At 38.0% G+C, this 20,469-nt stretch overlaps 1 protein-coding gene across 3 annotated transcripts in view; it reads right to left on the bottom strand.

The window, feature by feature from the left end:
- LOC126187571 (major facilitator superfamily domain-containing protein 10) overlaps positions 1-20,469 on the bottom strand; it is a 161,665-nt gene that overhangs the window by 105,375 nt on the left and 35,821 nt on the right. Inside the window, exon 1 of one of the 3 annotated variants that reach the window (XM_049928734.1) lies at positions 6,729-6,753. The exons of the other annotated variants lie outside the window; for them this stretch is intronic. The gene's annotated coding sequence lies outside the window, so the exon portion shown is untranslated. Of the gene's footprint in view, positions 1-6,728; positions 6,754-20,469 lie in introns of those variants that run through there. 3 annotated transcript variants of the gene reach the window in all.

The following is a 20,469-nucleotide window of genomic DNA, read 5'->3' as shown; positions in this document are numbered from 1 at the left end:
TGCTGTTCAGAAGAGATCTCCTGCTTCTCGTACTCTCACTGATTTATGGATAGCCCTGCAGAATTCATGGTGTCTGTTCCCTCCAGCACTACTTCAGACATTAGTTGAGTAAATGCCACGTCATGCTGCGGCACTTCTGCGTGCTTGCGGGGCAGGTGTACCAGTTTCTTTGCCTCTTCACTGTATATGTGTTCACACTAGGCAAAAGTCAACACAACGCCAGTTTGCTTAGTGAAGTAAGGTTATAAAATACCATCCATGACGAAAAGTCAGAATATAGTCTCAGAAGTAAGGAACCCACAATGATAAAATTTATTAAAGGCTAAAGAAAATGTGTAACACATATTCTTGTTGAAGATTGTGTTGTAAATTTTTCATAGTGCTGAGGAAAAAAAAAAAAAAAAAAAATAGAGAACGCGTCATACAAACGTGTTTCAGATCACCAGCATTCATTTTCTTGAGAAAATATATACATTTGAAGACATCGAACAATATTTTAGAGGCAACAGAAAAATCCGTTTTATCTGATCCATTGTTTTGTTTTCTTTCTAAATACCAAATAACTTTAAAACTGATTGTATTTTTCTACTTCCCCACTTCTAAAAAGAGGTAAGTTAATGACAATTATCTCATCTATCTAAGATCTTACTTGCGCACAGGTAGGCTTTTCATTGTCTGAGTATAGTAAAAGCTAAATACTAATTTTCTTTCAGATATTTGGTCTAATCTGAGGATGAACACTTATTATAAGATCATCCAAGTCATCCTGAAATAATTGCAGTGTACTCGTATCAGCAAAAAATGCAAACAATAAAGTAAAGGCTGAGGAGATGTACAACAATCTACTCAATTACACAAATGTACATCATAAGAGTTGGTTGATTTTTGATGTCAACAGATAACACCACTGCAGTGGCAAGTGATTGATAAATAACAAGTGACTGCGACCGTGAAGTGTGATGTATCTTTTACACAGTTTCTTTTTATTGTTCTTTAGAGTATTTTGCACTATGTAGTGATATTGTATTGTATGCAAAGTCTCTTGCCAAGCTGGGCAACAAAGGAGGGGGCCACACTAGAAGCTAGTCGTGAAGGCAGGAACCCGCAAAGTGCTATAAGGGTCCACCAAGCCCCGGACCCAGGAGGGGAGGATATTGGTGATATCACATTGTACATGTTTGTGATTATTAAATGAGTAGGTATTATAATTGCTTGTGTCTCCCTATTGAATCTACTTTTCCAAGGAGCAATCCTACAATGGTGATGCAGCTTTCCAGCAACAGTGAGGTAAAACAGGAGAAAAATGGCAACACTCAGCTGCTGCTCCAAGCTACCGGATCAGGTACTTCCTATGCCCTACAACCACAACTGCAACAATCTACAGCATGCCAAACTGCCAGCATACTAGGCATCCAGTCGAAATTTTGTTTGCTGCTTGCAGAGGGCATTTTTTGCCAGCACAACATTCTGATAACACAATGCAGTTCTATTGCATCATAGCACACTTCACTTCAGTGAATCACAAACAATTTTAGCAGAGGAAGTTTTACATTCTTGCAGTTATGTAGTGTTTAAGAGCTGCTTAGTTAAATGTTTCACCTCAACACCAGAAAACAAGCTGAAGAGTTTAAAGGCTGATGAAGACACCCCTCCCCCCCCCTCCCCCCTTCAAGTGCAGCCAGAAAAGGCTAAGGCTATGACAGCATGCTTAGAATTGAAAGTTGGCAGCACTTGTGATGAAGCAAGCTGGGATAATTTCAATTCCTCTCTTGTTTTGCCATCTGCCTCTTTAAAACTCATTTCTTCAATATTAACTAATTACCATTAACATACATGAATATAAACTGGATTTTCATAAAAGAGAAAGATTGGCCCTTGGTTTTAAAGAATACAACACCAGATCTAATTTTGTGTTTAGTTTTATGTATGTAATTGATTTTCTAATTTATTTTGACTATTACTAGTTAGTATCTTTTGTTATAGGATAAAATCAGTAATTGTTTCATAACTTAAAACCTATAGTTGGCATATAAACAAATATAAATTCTGTACTAATTATAAACATCTGGAAGGTGAAATACTAGTAATCATAAAGTATCTATTTGGTTCTATTTGTAAACATGTTAGAAAAACCAGCCCTGAATTAATTCCAAAGTAATTAACAGTTTTGTCATAAGTATTGTTTGCGTAATGATATTTGTTAATTTCGTGATTTAAACAAATAATTTGGCCTAACTGTTGCAGTAGAAGGAACTGTTAAAAAGAACTAATTTGTCGATGTATTCCATTAATCGTATGAAGTAAGTTTTAATTGTAGTTTCTGTAAATTTAACTTCAAACAATGGTTAGTTTCAACACCTATTATTGTGATGGTATATAAGGGCCCAATTTTCGGTCATGAGACAGTCAGTCCACGGCCGAGTTTCAGATGAGGAACCTGTGTTGGTTAGAACAACAACAATGCTTCAAATTGACTGTGGAATAAGTGTTAAACAAATAGGCCATGTGTAAAAGCAATGACAATGTCTGCTCCATAGTACCTGTTTATTTTTCAAGAACAGTGAATTATGTTTTTACTGTTCATAGATGTTCAACAACAAACTATTGTAGCAGTATGTGGAGGTTCTCCTGCAAACTATTAATGAGGCTTATGGAAACTTTAATCAATAGTATACTGGCCATACGTATATCACTATGTATTATTGAAGGATTGTGAAGAGTGAAAGTAAAAGTCAGTGAAATGTAACTGTACATCTGTTGGCTACATTATTTACCATAGTCTGCATCCAAATTACAATCTTCATTTTTCAGCTAGTGTAGCAGTGCAGTACATCGACACCGAGAGCAACAAATGAAGAAATAAAATGCAGGTGGAACCGCTACACACTGTTGACTGTATTACTTCATCTGAAAGGTCCAAGCCAAGGATTATGGAGACAGGCGAGCACAATGGTCACAGGGCAAGCATCAACTGGGAAGCAGCGGTTTCCACCACAAAACAGCTAGCAGAAAGCATTCAGGTTCTGGCCAAGCAAGTGGCAACCCTGCAAATCAAGCAGCATGTGTGAGATAGAAAATCCAGTGGTCAACAATTGGAACACAACAGGTAGTACAACAGGCTACAGAAGGATAAGAATCACTGGTGCTGGTTCCATTTGAGATTCAGAGATAAGGCTCACAACTGCACAGCTGTATGTTGGTACCCAAACACTTTTAACAACCTGTAAAGGTCACAACAGTCATCACACAAGATTTCTCAGTCTCTCTCTCCTATCCCCCGTGCTGTGGCTACCAAGCCATGTTCACAGGGATCATTTGCAAATGATATTTTCTGTGGTGTGCATCTGGACATGTAATACAAGCAGCTGCCTGTGCAGGAGACGTCAAATTGTCACTCTTCATTCATGTAAAACTGTTATAATGGCTATAAGTCCCTAAAGTCAGACAGTGAATATCATGATCATGATACAAGAAATAAAAATGATCTTCACAAAGATATAAAAGAGCTCAGCATGGTGCAGAAAGGAGTGCATTATTCAAGCATAAAAGTATACAATAAACCTCCATTTCATGTTGAATCAGTTCTTTGGGGTATGACTAAATTAAAAAAAAAAAAAAACTGAAATGTTATCTTTTGAATAGTTGTTTCTGTTCTTTACAGGAAGTTTTTTTACAGTGCGTAACAGTTAGTACATGTGTTTAATTTTAATCATTCCCTTAAGAGCTACGTAGCACTGGCATATCAATTGATGACAGAAAGCTTTGTGTATGTATTACAATTTAAGACATAATTTGTTTATGTAATCATTACTAATACTATAACCTGTGTTGTTATTTAAACACTTAAATCATGCATCTGTTTGTGTAGGATGTAGTTTCTAAGCCTCATGACCATTTAGATATGGTTATTACTGTTATAATCTGACATGTTCTACATCCTAGTGATACACTCAGATCAAGGATCTATGGAACACGAAAATAAATAAATAAATAAGAATAAATAAACAGCAGGAGCAGAGGACAATACCTGACACAGGAATATTTTAAAATGCAGGAAATAACACATGGGCAGTACCATAAGTTCATGCCTATCCTGGGCTGGGAGTTAATGAATACAAGGTGATATTATATTAAAGCCACACCCAGATATGAGAAATTTAAATTTGAAGAGCTTCAATTCTATGGCGACAACCCAAAAATGAGTAACTTTAAGCAAGAGGAGCAACATCTGAGAGTCATATTTACAAACATTACAGACCCTTGTAAACGACTGTTCAAGATGAATAGACAACCATGGAAGGACTTTTTGTTGATGCAGGGCGTGTGATAGGTGTGTTGCTGATAGACTTGTTTCATCCATACAGCACATGACTACCTCTACTTTTAATCACCATGAATAATGCAACAATAGAAGTGTGTGGCAAAAAGAAAATGGTGTTATATCTCAGTTTACAAGAACTTAACAAGAAATATTTTGGTTGGAAACATCACTGAGCCCATCCTGGGAGTAGATTTTTTGAACTATTTCAACCTCATCATGGACTCCAGGAAAGGACTACTACAAAGAGCAATGGTAACAATGACTAGCCATGATGAAGAATGGCACCACACTCTCAACAAATTCCCAGATATTGCTTCTATGGTAGAGACTAAAGCGAAGGTTTGGTGTAACACACAATATTTCATATGCACCACACCTGAAAAACTTAATTTCACAGAAGTTTGCAGCAGCAAAAAATACATAGATACAGACAGACAGACATGGAGTGATGGAGTAACAAGGCTTTCAGAAAATCTGTGGTCTTAATCATTGCACATAGTACAGAAGCACTCGGAGGCTGTGTGGCAATTACCTGGTATTAAATTCAAGGATGATCCAAGACTAGTACCACATGTTATGGATGCAAACAATTCAATGACAGGTGCTACATTCTTCTCTGTTATTTATTGCACACACACATGCTCTCAAATTTTGGTGGCACCATGCGATATAGATAATATGGAAATTCATTGATGGTGCCTGGCAACCTTCGGCCTACTTCTCCCACCTACTCACAGATGCACAGCAGACTTGGGCACTATTGACAGTAAGCTGTACACAGTATTCTGTCACTTCAGCAATTCGCTCAAAGGAAGAGTCTTCGTGATTTATGTGGGCCACATGCTGATCATGACTATTCAAGATAGGATCACCTAATGACTTAACCCAGCTTGATTAGACATGTGGATTTATATGTCAGTTCACAGTGGACATACACCAGATAAGTGATGTCTGTCAAGATGTTGTGCAAGTGAGAAGACTGTACAATGGGACAACACTGCACATGAACAAGCACTCAACCCAGAGATATGAGCCCTGCAGGAGTGGAGTCAATCAGGTTTTAACCTGAAGCAAGTGAAGACACCATCACGTAATTCAACCTTGTGGTGTGATGGCACACTTAACGTGACATTAGTTTTCATACACTGGCTTCTCAGTGCAACGTTCTTGAAGCCTTCTATGGCCTGGTGCACCCAGCAGTATGGGCTACTGTACAGCTGCTGACTAAAAATGTGGTGTGGCCTGGAATCAATAAAGACTGCTGTTAGTGGGTGGGCACAGCAGTGCGATGACTGCCAGAGTGTCTGGACTGACAGGATCCATTGTAACGCCTACAGCATGGTTTGGAGACATCCATGTGGATCTGGTGAGCCAATATTATACACCAATAGCTTATTTAAGGAAAAGAGCTTAGATATTAAAAATCTTTATACTAATGTCCCGATACATGAGATGCTCATCATTGTGGAAGAAAATTTACGTCAATTTAAAAAAGATCTATCAGATGAACAGATTACCGATTTTATGAATCTCATTAATGTCGTTGTCAAGTACAACTACTTTGAATTCATTGGACAACTGTATCAGCGGTCTGTTGGGCTTGCTATGGGCAACCCTTTAGCCGGCATCCTTGCCAACATCTTTATCAATTCCTTGGAAAAAAAGCTGTTTAACCGTATCTCAGCCACTTCACTAGGTATCCTTTCTTACACAACATACGTTGATGATATTCTAGTCATCTATAACGGACCCGCTGATAGAATTGATCATATATTTAAACTTTTTAGCGACCTCCATGAAAAAATTTATTTCACTATTGAACTCGAAAACCGCCAATTACATTATTTAGACTTGACACTTACAATAGAAGACAATAACATCACTTTCAATATTTTTTGAAAAGAAACATATACTGACCAAATCATGCCTGCTTCCTCTTTTCATCCACAGTCTCAAAAAAATGGCCTTTTTTCACTCTGCAGTCCACCGAGCCACCTCTATACCACTTTCAACAGAAAAGTTTAATGAGGGGATTAATTTACTTAAAACCATAGCAGTCAATAATGAATACACGCCTAACATAGTGGACGATATCCTAAAAAAGAAAACTGCAAGAACTGTTGCAACCCTTGTTCACTAAAGTACGAGCATCCCTTAGCGGCTCGCAATCTTTCTTACAACTATTCATGACGTTGCCTTTCCGGCTTAGATCTTTTTTAATATGTGACTTGCAAGTGCTGCATCTTTTTCCAGTTAGTACAAACTTTAATTTTATTAATGTATTATATACTTAATATGTTTTAAAACAGTTAGTCTAATTCTGAAGACGACACTCATAGTAGTGTTGAAACCTGGTCAATTTTGACTTAATATTTGTGACCGAGGGCTTATTTGTTCTAATACATACCAGTAGATCCAGGTTTTCTTGTTCTTCAAAAATAGAAGGGGTCTGGTGTAGCAGCTAGCAATCAGCAAATAGCAAGTGACTGAAACAGTGAAATTTGGTACACCTTTTATATATTTTCCTTGTATTATTTTTAAGGTGTTTTTCATACTTAGTGGTAAAATCATGTTGTACATGTTCTTGATTATTAAAGGAGTGTACTTTATAATTGGTTATGTCCACCTACTGCAGGTACTTTCCCAAGGAGCATTCCTATAGCATTGCTCCCTACCAATGTCAACATCAAAACTTATTTCCTGAGAATATTTGATACTGACATCCCATCCATAGCTGTACCATTCTGTTCTGTTGATGGCCTGAATGAATTCCACCATTTCAATTATGTTGTGGAATGTTTTATCATTGCGTTTTGATTTCATGACATCTAGAGTGAATCATCCATTAGAGTTACTTAATACCATCAGTGATACATAAAGTTAGAACATCAGAATTAAGGAACTAGGAATGATTAAGTTTGTTAATGGGCAAAGAACACTTTGTAATGGATATTCTTGATAAGGTCTGCTTGGTAAACTGCTGAGGATAAAAAAATATGTTGTCCACACATTTCAAAATACAACATTTATTTAATAGTGAAAATACATATGTACAAAATGTTTCAATTAGTATCAGAATTAAGGAACTAGAAGGTAACAATTAGGGCCTTTCTGTTGTATCCACTGTGTTTTTTTCCTTACTGAGTGCCAAATACATGCTGTGCTTCACTTTTGCATTTTTTGTGTTTAGGTAACTTTTCAGTGTTACTTTAAAATGGCCATAAGGCTGAAATTGCAATAGTAACAATAAATACTTTATACAGTCAACGGCGACTATGATGTCTTTTAAGAAGTATTGTATGACTGTAAATCCCAACCATGAGAAGTTAATCAAACTTAAGAAAGATTTGGAATTTATTCCTCTGACAAAGTCAACTTTTCACCATTACAAAAAGATTATCAAGAAAAAGTGGCTCATCAAGTTAAATTCTTGATTATGCATAGTGCAAGAGACAGGTACTCTGAAACATAGATCGTTTCTACGATTTCAGATATATGGGCTCTTTTTGGGGGAACACTTATGGCAAAAGTATCCAAGGTGTTATGGAAACAAAGCAAACAAATAAAGACTAGGAAGAAGATATAAAAAGCACTAATATATCATAACTGATCGCAGGGGGAATAGGCTAATTTTGATGTTAGTACATGACACCACCATAATCTCAGTAATGTCAACATCAAAATATTCTTTCTAAGAAATCTTTACACTGAAATTTCATTCTGTACCAAATCTTTCTGACCACTGACAGCCTGTGTGAATGCTGTGATTTTTAAATGCACTGTGAAATGTTTTGACATTCTGTTCAATCCAATTTCATTCTGTAAAGTGTGAATCAATCTTTAAAATTGCTTAGAGTGATTTTGGTGAAGGATTAATTCACAGTAAGTGCTCAAAAATGTCACTGTCCACTTTGATACGCTTATTTATCTCCACTTGGAACAAGTTGACACTGCTGAGAGCTGTTTCCAGTGTAATCCATTGACATGTATTGGTAATTTGATGAATTAAGTTATTATGTGTTATTGACATTTCATTATAAACTTCATTCCTCAAGTCAAACAAAGTCAGGCAAAGTAATATCTGGCAAACTTGCAGCCAAGACACTGGACTGCCTCTTCTGATCAATCAACCACTGTAGATATGATCTAATATTTCCCATGCAGCTACAGAATAATGTGCTGGACAACCATCATGTTGAAACCACATTGTTTCTCACAAGTCTGTGGTAAGGTTTGCAAGCAGTACTGGAATACTGTCGTCTAAGAATGTTTGATATTTAACACAATTTTGAAATGCCATCAAAGTGTTCCACACCAATCATTCACATTCCATAGGCACCAATGTTCAGCTTGATGTAACTGATGTTTCCACATTCCAATAATGCCTATTGTGTTGATTAATACTACCATGGTTTGCGAAGATCACTCATCGCAGTACAATACTCAAGCAAAGAAACTGGGGTCTCTCTGTATTTGCTGCAGTGACCTCTGGCAAAATATTACTTGGTTCCAGAAATCATTGCCAAGAAGTTTTCATCAGAAAAAATATGAAACAGATGACATTTTCTATGTTTCAAAATTTGGCAAAGTAAGCTGCCTAATTCCTGACTCAGGACTTAATTGCTGAGTGCTAATGTGGGCATTATAATTCACTACAGGTAATATCTCAGTTTCATTATTCTCTCCAGCAACTGTTATTTGGCTATTCCTTTTTCATGGCTGTAGAATTCTTTTGGTGGAGAATTGTTGAATAACCTGACAAAATGTAGCACATGATTACATTACCTTATATTACATTAATACTTGTTCCACAGATCATGAATACAACATTTCATAATGATGTAGAACATGTCAGTTTTCTTTAGACGTTATAACGGTAGTATATTGACTATCTTTCAGACTTTTAATGCTATTTGGCAAATGACCAAAGATTTTTGTGGCAACATAATTCGCCCCTTTCTCTGTCAAAGTCAGATTTAACCCAGAATAGTGAAGATCATCCTTTCTTCTAGTGCTGTAGCTAAGCATTATTAATAACAAATTTCGTAAGTGAATATATGTATTGCGAAGGTACTGTGAATATCCTGAGTTCCTTAAATTAATGTCTGCAAGGTGGTCTTGGGTGGGCTGCAGCTATTAATCTGATTACACACTTCAGTACAATGAATACTTTTCCTCTGAATGATGAATTGCCCCAAAATATGATGCCATATGAAAGCAGTGAATGAAAATAGGCATAGTAGGCTAATTTACTGATATGTTTATCACCAAAATTTGCAATAATGCTAACAGCATAAGTAGATGAACCTAACCATTCCAGCAGATCATCAATTTGTTTCTTGCAATCCAATTTCTCATCAATGCGCACAGCCAGAAATTTTGAATATTCTGCCTTACCAACAGATTTATGTTCAAATTCTATATTTATCAGTGGTGTTATGCCATTTACTGTACAGAATTTTATGTACTGTGTTTTCTCTAAATTTAGTGAGAGCCCATTTACAAGGAACAACTTAATAATTTTCTGAAAGACATTATTTACAGGCTCCTTAGCTGATTCTTGTTTGTTGGGTGTGATTATTATACTTGCATCACCAGCAAAAAGAACTAGCTTTGCATCTTCATGAATATAGAGCGGCAAGTCATTAATTAATCAAGAATAATAAGGGACACAAGACTGAACCCTGTGGGATGCCATTCTTGATACCTCCCCAGAGAGGACTCTGATTTTTGCAGACTATGTGTACTGTTAATTTCAACCTTCTGCATTCTTCCACTTAAGTATGAATTAAACCACTTATGCATGGTCCCACTCATACCGCAACACTTAAGCTTATATAGAAGAATTTCATGATCCACAGAGTCAGAAGCTTTGGAGAGATCACAAAATATCCCAATGGGTAATGTTCAGTTATTCAGAGCATTTAATATTTGATCAGTAACAGCATATATGGCATTTTATGTTGAAAAGCCTTTCTGAAAACCAAACTAACATTTTCTTATTACTTCATTTTTACAAATATGTGATCCTACTCTTAAATACACTACTTTTTATAGAGTTTTGGATAAAACTGACAGAAGTGAGGCTGATTGGTAGTTGTTAGTAACTGACCTACCCCCTTTTTCTTGAAAAGGTTTAACAATAGCATATTTCAGTCTATCTGAAAAATGCCATGTTTCAGTGAGCTCCTACAAATTTGGCTAAGAATCCTACTTATTTGTTGGGAACAAGCTTTTAGTACTCTGTTGGAAATGCCATCAATTCCATGCAAGCTTTTACTTTTGTGTGAATTTATTATTTTCCTAATTTCAGTAGCAGTGGTGGGTTGAATTTCAAGTTTATCGAATTACATAGGTATTGCCTCTTCCAAATACTGCCTTGCATTTTCTAATGAATAGCTGGATTCTATTTCCTCTACAACACTTAAAAATGATTATTAATAATGTTTTCTGCTTCTGACTTTTTGTTAACAAACTTTTTGTTGAGTTTCATTTTTAAAAAAGTCTTCCTGTGCTCTCAGTTGCTCTGTTTCCCTTTTAACAGTATTATAGATTGTTTTACTTTTATTATCAGAAGTGCTAATCTCAGACATAATGCATGTACTTCGAGACTTTTTAATGACTTTCCTTGATAAAGTACAGTAGTTTTTATAATCTTTCACTGTTTCTGGATCATTACTCCTTCTAGCTACAAGATACATTTCCCTTTTCTGTTTACAAGATATTTTTATCCCTGTAGTAAGCCATGACTTTTTAGATGGTTCCTTACAATTACATTTCACTGTTTTCTTAGGGAAACTGTTTTCAGTGTACTCACAAAGGCATCAAGAAATAGGTTTAATTTTATATTAGCATCAGGTTCCCTGTATACCTCATGCTGGCCTAACTGTTGCAAGCTTTCCCTGAATTTGTAATTGTTAAACCATTCATTGAACACACTATTTTGGAGGACTGTTTTGCATCACACCCTGTTGGGAAAATGTTAGCATAAAGAGTTACAGCATATGATGTTTACTGTAATGAAACTTTGTGTGCAACGAGAATCCTAAAGGAAACAGTCAAAAGGATGCCTCGAGTGCATTTCTACATTGTTAGTATCCCCAGGAGACACAATCTGATGGAAAACTCGTGCGTAAACATCAAGATTGTTACAGCAAACAGGCTATTTGAGAAAATATGTAGAGGTTTCCAGAATACGACTTTCGTAGAGATAAACAGTGTTCACAGAGAGCACTTCACAAGACATGGTCTCCACATGAACGTAAAAGGGAAAAAGATTATTAGTGCCGAAATACTTAAATTTGTTAATGAGTCATCTGTAATGGAAGTGTCTCCAATCCCAATTCCGCCAAAACAAGAGTTGTCTGTAACAGTGGAACCATCATTATCTGCAGTAGAGCTACAACAAACACCAGTAGCAGCAGCAAAGGCTCAGGTATTCTCAGCAACAATGTCAGATAAACCAATAGCAGCAGAATCACCACAATCATCAGCAGAGCTGTTGTCATCAGCAACAGCATCCAGAACAGCAGACCCCATAATACTACCTCAAGGCAATGAAAATGCATGTGAGGAAAACATACAAGGTTCATTAGCCGCAGCAGCTAACAAAGAAGGGCAGTCATCAAGTTGGGGAGCGCAGGAGCCACCAGCAACAGCAAACACACAGAAGAGGTATCTGAGGCCTGGGAGATCAACAGCAGAAGCAGCTTCCAATCAAGACAGATGCCTGAGAACTAGGAGACCTGCTACACTAAGTGAGGATTTTTTATGGTACCGAGTAAGCAGAAAGAGAACATGGAAAAAGATGTGAGTAAAACTGTCCATCTTAAATACCAGTGTGACAATAGTGAGAGGGACATAAACACCGGACAAAGATACGATCCAGGTTTAATGACACAAACTGAAAAAAAAAAATATTCCATAGTACCAGAAGCAAAGGGAGTGGGTGAAGTGCTTAGTATATTACAGGAAGGGGAACTATTACATTTAAAGCCAACTGTTAGAATACTTCACCAAAATGTTCAATACATAAACAATAAAACAGACGAACTAGAGGTAATATTACAGGAGTATAGGCCAAACATTCTAGTAGTTACAGAACATGGGCTAAAAGAAAATCACATAGGAATGTACAACTTGAAGAATTATGTGAAAGTAGCCAGTTTTTGCAGAACTTCCTATAAAGGTGGTGGGGTTGCCATTTTTTCTAACTATAAATCAACTAAAGCCATAAATATAACAAAATATGCTATAGAATTGAGCTTTGAAGCTACAGCACTGGAAACTAAAATTGCTGGGAATTTATGTTGTATATTAGGTTTGTATTGATCACCAAATGGTATAATCAAAACCTTCTTTGAACAGCTGGAAGATATAATCCAACACCTCTCAAAAACATATGCTTATTTGATAATTATAGGAGATCTGAACATAGACACAAGTAAACATACAGACAATACTAAGACCCTATTGGACATATTGTGCATATACAACCTAAAAATAAAAATAGATAAACCAACCAGAGTAACAAAGCATAGTGGAACTATAATTGATCATGTAATAACAAATATTCCTACATGCTATTGTGACACACAGGTAATAAACTCCACATTAGCAGACCATTTTGCAATCATGATAGACATAAATATAAAGACTAGTGATTCAGTGCAGAAGATATGGGAGATGAGAAGACAGAACTATCCACATAACATAAATCTGCTAAAAAAGATGTTAGAGGCAGAAAACTGGGAAACAATATATGCAGCTAAAGATGCAAACACCAAATGGAACCAGTTTTTTTCTTTATTCAGTTATTATTATGATGTTACATGTACTGTTAGTAAAAGGCTTGTTAGACAGCAACAAAAAAAGAAAAGCTGGGTGACTGGGGAAGTAATCCATGCCAGAAATAATCTGAGAGTGTATTATGACCTCTCCAAACAAAAAAATACTGAGGCCTACAACACACTGTATAAAATAAAAAAGAAAGAGTACTGTAGTTTTATCAGAAAAACTAAAGCATCATTCATCAGGATGTCTATAGATAAGGGAAAGAACCACTCAATAGGTTTATGGTCGTTCATTAATGAAGAGAGAGGAAAAGTAACAAATCGAGCGGAGGACATCTTCCCACTGATGAGTGGGAAAAGCAACGCAAACCCTCTAGAAGTAGCCAATACTTTTAACAGATGTTATATTACTGTAGCAGACGAATTAATAAGTCAAAATAAAACAAATGCAGCAAGTAAATTGTTAAACCCCCCACATACAAATCATACTATGGTTTTCATACCTACAACGGATGCAGAAGTGTCAAACCTAATAAAACAACTTAAAATTAAACATTCATCTGGCTTGGATGGTGTCACATCACATCTCATAAAGGAATGCAGAGAATGTATATTAAAACCATTGACACACATGCTGAATGCTGCGATAGAAGAAGGTATATTTCCAGATTCACTGAAAGTGAGTAAAGTGAAGCCAATATTTAAGAAAGGGAACAGGGATGAATTAGGAAATTACAGGCCAATATAATTGATCTCAACATTTGCTAAAATCTATGAAATGATAATAAAGAATAGAATTGTAAGTTTTATAACAAAGTACAGTATACTGCATTCATCACAACATGGTTTCAGAGAAGGGAAGTCAACAAAAACAGCATCAACAGATATAATTGAGCACATTCTTAATTTACTTGACAGGCAACAAAAGACTTGTGGGATTTTTATGGACCTATCTAAGGCATTTGATTGTGTGAACCACTCAAAATTAATGATGAAATTATATCAGTATGGAATTAGAGGAAAATGCTATGACATACTTAAATCATACATTACAAATAGGAAACAATGTACAGAAATCAGACATACTAGTGGGGGAAATATAACAAACTACAGATCAGAATTACAAACAGTTAAACACAGTGTGCCGCAAGGGTCTGTGCTTGGGCCAATACTATTTATACTCTACGTAAATGACTTCCCTAGCTATATAATTCAGAAACTTATAATGTATGCTGATGACACAACAATCATTTGCACAGCTGACACAAAGGAGGAGCTTGAGAAGGAAGCACTCCTGACTATCGAAAATGCAAATAAATATTTAACACAAAACAACCTGTTTATGAATCAGTCTAAAACAATGAATGTAGTATTTCAGACCAAGCATAGTGAAAATTATAATATAAATGTTAATATAAATGGAAAGACTATTAAAGAAGTAACCAGCACAAATTTCTAGGAACTATAATAGACAAACATTTGGCATGGGGGGAGCACATCGATGCACTGTGTAAAAAGATAAACAAACAGATCTTCATCATGCATAAAACAGCTAAGACTGTGGATGATAAAGTCCTCAGATCAATGTATTATGGACTTGTCTTCCCCCATTTGTCTTATTCAGTTCATATATGGGGAAGTGCACAAGCTGGCTACCTAAAAAGAATATTCACAATTCAGAAAAGGGCAGTGAGATGCATTGCAAAAATACCACCAAGACAGACCTGTAGGCAAGCTTTTGTATACTATAATATTATGACAGTATATTCACTGTACATATACCAAAGCATAATGGCGGTAAGGTCAAGTCATAAACACCTCCTAAATAAAGATGTACACAAACACGGTACAAGAGGAAATGAAAATTACTACATGATAAACAGAAATCTAAAACTGTCTATGACTGCCCCAGAAGAAGCAGGCAAAAGGTTTTTTAATAAACTCCCCAAAATCATTAAAAAAGAAACAGACCTAAAATGTTTTAAAAATCATTTGAAACTATATCTCACAGAGAAATGTATATACAGTTTGAGTGAATACTAAGATGGTGTTTAATATGTTATATCATTACTGAAATGTATCTTTTAAAATTATCATGTATGTTGTTTGGATTTGTGTGTACATATAATGTGAAACATGTAATACCTTTGTATGATTATGGACTATTTCTGTTTAATCATTTGTTTCATTTATATATAATTAAATCAAGTTTGATGTTAATAGCCTATTGTATGACACACCCAATACTCTCAGCTGGATTTTCAGCTGGAGTCCATGGGCAAAGAATAAATAAATAAATAAATAAATAAATAAATTTGCCACTTTCTCCATAAATGTAAACCATTTCAGCTTCCTCTTTTATTGTAATAGGCTACATTATAACTAATAATGCAGGCAGGTTAAGAAGAAATGCAATGGCTATTTAAGAAATGAAGAATGACACACACAATGAGATAAAGTCAAATAATGGATGCGTGGACTGATGAACATGTTTTTTGTTTTACTCCAATAAGTAGTTTTTCAGATATTTCATTGTCTCAAGATAAAAACATCATCCTGTATATGGTAATGGGTATTTGGTCATATGTGTCTCTTAACTCATCTACAGTGCTTTCAGTAATCATTCCCCTACATTTTGGCATGTTCCAGATAATCAACACTGCTGGAAGAGTAACTAAAAGTGCAGTATCAATAAATGATTATGTGGCAGTAAATATAGGCAGGGAAGAAAGTGATGTATTTGTAAAATATCTTGTATAATAAAGTGAAATACAATGTTGTCCAGTATTGTACAAAACCAGGAAAAAAACACAAAACTGAATAATCAGCAGGTTTAAATGTAGTGAAAGCCTGTGCACTGCAAGAGTGAACAGGCAGTATACAATCTGTCTTAACTGGCCCCAGAAATGAGTGTGTGGGAACATTAGCAGTTTTATCTCTGATAGCTGAGAGTAGCAGCTGAGTTCATCTGTGTTGTGTCATGTATTCTTGTATGACTCGAGTTTCTATGAAATAAAGTGTGTAGTGTACGCCATTCCACTGTCTTCTATCATTCACTATCATTACATATCAGAGTTCCAAATTGGTGTCCCCAAATTTCAAGTGAACACTAACACAGTGCAAATTTGTGTCATGACAATGTGGGCATTACAGCCCCATTGTGTTATCACGACTGTGACTTTCATTGACCTCTTGCATCCTTCCCTATCAACAGACATGAATGGTGCTCTATATAGTGCCCAAGTGATTAAAAGTGACTGTGACACTTCTCAAACTGCAGCCTTACTGCAAATCACAGGGGCTCAACAATACAATGCAAATGATTATTGATTTTCTTATAGACTCCACTAGTTTAATGTCTACCCCTGAATTCTGTCAACATTTTGATGACCTGGTCTATCAATCTCTACTGACCATTTCAAGGCCATTATCATACACACTGGAAACCTGTCTGCCTGACAGACTGCTTCATGGCTCGCACTACTGCCATTCCATACAGAGAGCCCATGCCTGTGGTTTGCAATTGTGGAAAGCATGTTTGCCTCCAATGCCATAATAATGGATGACACAAGCTATATCATTCTACTCAACCACAATGGCACCCACACTAACAGTATCTACAGTGTCATCCTGCCACTGCCATCTATGAAAAAGTATGGGAGCACCAAAGCAATGCTCTTATGATACCTCTCCTGCAAACATTTGTAGGACGGGATCCCCTCTGAACTGTGGAAGCATCTTCACAGCAAAATAGCAAATTAGATGTACGCAGCATGCCTGACAAAGTGCTGTAGACAATTTGGGTCATCAAACTCCCATCCCAGATGCAGATGACTTTACTTGTCAGTAGTAACGAGTCCCTCATTGCCCTGTGCCCATGGCCAACCACATTTTCGCTGATTCTCAACACAGGCACAGCAACAACAAAGCTTCCAACAATGGTACGGATAAGCATGCTGCACTGCCAAACATGCAACTTGCTGCAGCCAGTGATAGTCACCAAGCACTCCCGGCCCCACCCGACACTGATGTCACAGTGGCCACCACCCCCTCTGTTTACAAAGCAAAATTGGCTCCAGTTGTCACTCCCAATACACTGGCATCTGTGCACTTGTGGTCTTGCCTCTGTTGGTACCATGCCCACTTCAGCAACATCATGCAATTTTGTTGTCAACCTTGTGAACAACTTGTGAACCTCGATACATACAAAGTCGCTGCCTGCCTGCTGGCTCCAATTGATGCTCCAAACAGTAGTCTGTAAGTCTTTGACCCAATCAGCAGACTACATTTCCTGGTTGGCACAGCATGGCACCTCACATACCTGCCTTGCCTGCATCTGAGGACGCGCACCTTCACTTAACAGCTGCTAAAGGCTCTTCTATCACCATTAGCGGTATGTAGGAGTAACAGACAGGGACTCTAGACCTCAGCTTCACTACACCTTACACATGGTCATTCATCATTGCTGATGTTTTACAGCTACTCCTGGGTGCTGATATCTAATGGGCATTTTACCTTGTGGCCTTACTGATGCAAAAGAGCTCACCCACATGCCTCCTGACCATGATGATGACAGTACACATGTCCTGACCACCTCACCACCCCAATGCAATAATACCAATTCTCTTTTTCCCTCTGCCACACACATGCAGTGTTACATAAAACAGTGTGCTGACCACTTACTACATGACTGTCAACACTGTATGGACACACAACTGACTTTACTAGCCTCTTACAGGACAATGTGTCCTTATGCAGCCACATCCAAAGGGCACAGGCATACCTCACAGATGCCTGCTCCACCCTCACACACCTCCATTCCTAATTTAACACATACGCTTATAGACCTACACCTGTCACCTGACATCTCAAGGTGTTTGATGCAGCCGCTCCCATCTCAGTACACTGCCTGCAACTTATTCGACACCCGCTCCTTCACCACCTGATGTCATTCAGGCTTGCGCTACCACCACTCATTTCCTCCAACTCCACACGTGTCATACAATGCCTGCCACGCTGCATCTGGGTCTGCACAGTATGCCGCCTCCCGCTCTACACCCACACCTGTGCAGAGCAGCCTACCCCAGTACTATGTGCTCATCTGCATGGTATGCTGCTGGCCATGCTGAGGCAGTGCCTACACCCAGTGCTGCCTGTCACACTATGGCCAAACCTCCGCAGCTTGCTGACTGTGCCACGCATGTGCATGCATTGGCCATGTCTGAGCAGCCCAGCCCCAGCCTGCAGCTGCGATCATATGCCACTGTCTCCCAGGCCAAGCCAGTGCCTGCATGCAGTGCTGCCTGCCACACCACATCTGAAGTTCACAGCTCACTAACCATGCCACACACATGGAGACTACCACCTAGCTTGCGCAACCCGGCTCCAGCCTACAGCTGACATCCGAAGTCATTTCTGCTGCTCAGAACACCGACCTCCATGTGGCCCACACTGAAAAACTCTCAACCAATGGTTCCATTCTGTGTGACCTTTTTATCTTGTCAGCCATCAACAATGTCACAGCGCACTGCATTGATGCTATACCCGCCTGCCCGTTAGTCTGCGCCCCAGACATCTAACCTCTGACCACCACCGCACAGTGCCAAGTCAGCGTAGTTCACTCATTAGATAGTGCTGGACCTCACCCATCTGCCTTGTCCCTAAGAAGGATGGCTTGGCCAGACTTTGTGGGGACTATAATGCCTCGAACACTCACACAATCATGGACAATTATCTGGTCCATAAAATCCGAGACTTCACACACTATCTCGGCAGTGCTAAGGTGTTCAGTGTAATTAATTGTAAGAAGGCATACCTGCAAGTACCAATGTACAAAGATGAAATTCACAAGACTGCCATAACCACACCTTTTGGATAGTTTAAGTTTCTTTCTATGCCTTATGGACTGAAAGTGCTGTACAAACCTTGCAATGCTTTATAGACAGCCTGTTTTTTAAAGTTTCTTTTTGTTATGTGTATCTGGACATTTTTTTGCCAGACATGGTCTCTCACTCTGCCCAACTCAAGCAAGTTCTTGGTGCTCTCAAAGCCAATGGTGTACAGATCAACACTGACAAATGTCAACTCTGTCAGGTTCAAGTCACCTTATTGGGCCACATCATTAATGCTTCCAGCATCCACCCAACTCTAGAGGGCAATGGGCTGATTCATAACCTACCACAACCATCTGACTACCATGAACTCCACTTTTGCTGGGGATGGTCAGTTTCCATTGCCATCACTTGCCCCATCACCCTTAGCACAAGCCCTCCAAGACAAAAATACAACTGGTCACAGGAAGCTCACATGGACCATGGACATGCAGCATGCCTTCTAACAAGGGAACCTCCCCATCGCACCCCCCTCAGATTTTGTTATAAGCTGGCACAGTGGATAGTCCTTGAAAAACTGGACACAGATCAATCAAGAAAACAGGAAGAAGTTGTGAGGAACTATGAGAAAAACAAGCAAAATATACAAACTGAGTAGTCCATGGCCAGATAGGCAACATCAAGGATAAAATGAGCTAAGGAGCGCCGTGGTCCCGTGGTTACCGTGAGCAGCTACAGAATGAGAGGGCCTTGGTTCTAGTCTTCCCTCGAGTGAGAAGTTTACTTTTTTTATTTTCGCAAAGTTATGATCTGTCCGTTCGTTCATTGATGCCTCTGTTTACTGTAATAAGTTTAGTGTCTGTTTTGCGACCGCACCGCAAAACCATGCAATTAGTAGACGAAAGGACGTGCCTCTCCAATGGGAACCGAAAACATTTGATCAACCAGTTCCTCCACAGGTAAATACGTCTGATATATTGTATATGACACTGGTGACGGCATGTGCATCACATGACAGGAATATGTTGTCAACCCACCAAACTTGTACACTTGGCGAATGGGTAAAAAGATTCTTCTGCCTTGCCATATTTAGGTTTTCTTGTGGATGTGATAATCACTCCCAAAAAAGTGATTAAAACATAAGAGTTTGTCATATAATAATTGAAAATAAAAAATTAAACTTTTCACTCGAGGGAAGACTTAAACCAACGACCTCTCGTTCCGTAGCTGCTCACGCTAACCACGGGACCACGACGCTCCTTATCTCACTTTGTCCTTGATGTTGCCTATCTGGCCATGGACTACTCAGTTTGTAAATTTTGCTTATTTTTTTCATAGTTCCACACAACTTCTTCCTGTTTTCTCGATTGATCTGTGTTCAGTTTTTCAAGGCCTATCCACTGTGCCAATTTATAACTAAATCGGAGGGGGGTGTGATGGGGAAGTTCCCTTGTAAGGAATCAAGGATAATATGGTTCAGGCAGCCACCTTTGCTCACCCAATTCCAGAAGCTCCCCTGTCCATC

This window comes from Schistocerca cancellata, chromosome 5 (genome assembly GCF_023864275.1).
Source record: "Schistocerca cancellata isolate TAMUIC-IGC-003103 chromosome 5, iqSchCanc2.1, whole genome shotgun sequence".
Lineage (NCBI taxonomy): Eukaryota > Metazoa > Arthropoda > Insecta > Orthoptera > Acrididae > Schistocerca > Schistocerca cancellata.
Note: the sequence above shows the minus strand (reverse complement) of the source record. Positions and strands in the feature narration are given on the sequence as shown.